This window comes from Sorex fumeus, unplaced genomic scaffold (genome assembly GCF_029834395.1).
Source record: "Sorex fumeus unplaced genomic scaffold, SorFum_2.1 ptg000029l, whole genome shotgun sequence".
Classification (NCBI taxonomy): Eukaryota; Metazoa; Chordata; class Mammalia; order Eulipotyphla; family Soricidae; genus Sorex; species Sorex fumeus.
This window is the reverse complement of record NW_026606086.1, coordinates 12716752-12718454: the sequence shown is the minus strand read 5'-3', so window position 1 is coordinate 12718454 and position 1703 is coordinate 12716752.

The following is a 1703-nucleotide window of genomic DNA, read 5'->3' as shown; positions in this document are numbered from 1 at the left end:
GCCAAGACCATGCCCCAATGCAGATCCAGGAGTAGCCATTGAGCACACTGGATATGGTCCCAAAAGAAACAACAATAAAAGAATAGCAAATTTCTGGAACTACTGTAAATTCTTAATCAGGAAATTAATTACATTATGGTATAGCATATTAACATTAATGATAAGGGTAATTTATGTTTATCACATTAGTTATACATAGATATAATATTATATTACTATTAAATCAGGAACAAATTAATAGAATAGCTTTATTTTTATTTTAGTTTATATTCATGTTAGTATACAAACGGTAAAATTCTGAATGGAAGTATATTCCATGAGCTATGATTATTTTGAATACTGTCCCAGAATCTGCCAGTGACCCATACAGTATTACAGTAAAATTCTGATGGCTTTCTCAATGCCTGAGAGCTTTTTATTCTAGCACTATGGAAGACAGCTTGTCTATACACAGGCTGAAAATACTAAGGTTCATCTCTGGTCAGTCTAATTCTGGGGTGTTTATTTTGTAGCCTTTTCCCAGGATTTCTTCATGAAATTTATCTTTAATTTTTTCTGTGAAAACTGGTTTAAAACCCTTCATTGGTTGAATTCTTGGCCTCATACTATTTCTTTACTACTGTAAGATAGTCTGCATTTACCAAATAATCTAGTCACAGTCAGATACTTATATCTGGGCATGCTCATACTAACATATGTATCTATAATTTTCAAATGTTTCTACTAAAACTGAGGTTTTATGTATATATGTAAAATTTTGATAAAATTTAAAATATGATTTACAGCAAAGGTGGCATAAATACAATTCATGAAAACATAGTCAGAAGAAACTGAAGAGCTCATTCTGTGTGCTTTCATAAAAATTTAAAGTCACAAAGTGACCAGAATGGAACTCAAGACCTTGTACGAAGTTAGAATGAGCACTGAGTTTAAGCCCCAGAAAACTGCTTTAATAACCAAAAGGCTGATAAGTGAAAGAAAAAAATGGATATATCATGACATCTAAAGAAATAAATGAAATGAGATTAGTGTGTGGAAGTCACAAAGAGAAGAATTTTATTTCAAATTAGAACTTTCTAGAAATTAAAGTACCAGAAAGATAGTCTAGGAGTCAATCTGCTTCCTCGCATGCAGCTGATCTGATCCATTGAAACTAATATAGCCTCCAAAAACCACCAAGAGTGATACCTGTGCATGGAGAAAGGAGTAAGTGTTGAGCACCACTGGTTGTGGCCCCAAAACAAAACAAAACCAACAGCAACACTCTTCGCATTCCCTAAAGAACTTCCTAGAAATTCAAGCTAATCTGGTCAAATTGGAACAATCTCTCCTAAGAAAGATTGTTTCGTGGGGGTATGGTGCCACCAGCAGGTCAACCTGTACTTGAGGGGTGAGTGCATCAGCAGCCTGATGGTGCCTTCAGTCTTCCTGCTACCGAAAAATTGCTGCTGTGCCTTTGGCCGAACTCCAACAACTTGGGGCCAAGCTTATCAAGAAATTAAACCGCCAAAAGTTACGTATGTGGGGGCCACACCCACAAACCACCTCTGGCTCAGCTATACAAGCTCTTTTATTGGCTTTATTTCAGAGACCATCAATCTCAATAGAGATTTAAAAAAAACAAAACGCAGTTATTGCCAGCAGCAAGGCACGCGGTGGGTGAGCGTGAGCTCCCTGAAGGGCATATGCAGGGAGTTCATTTC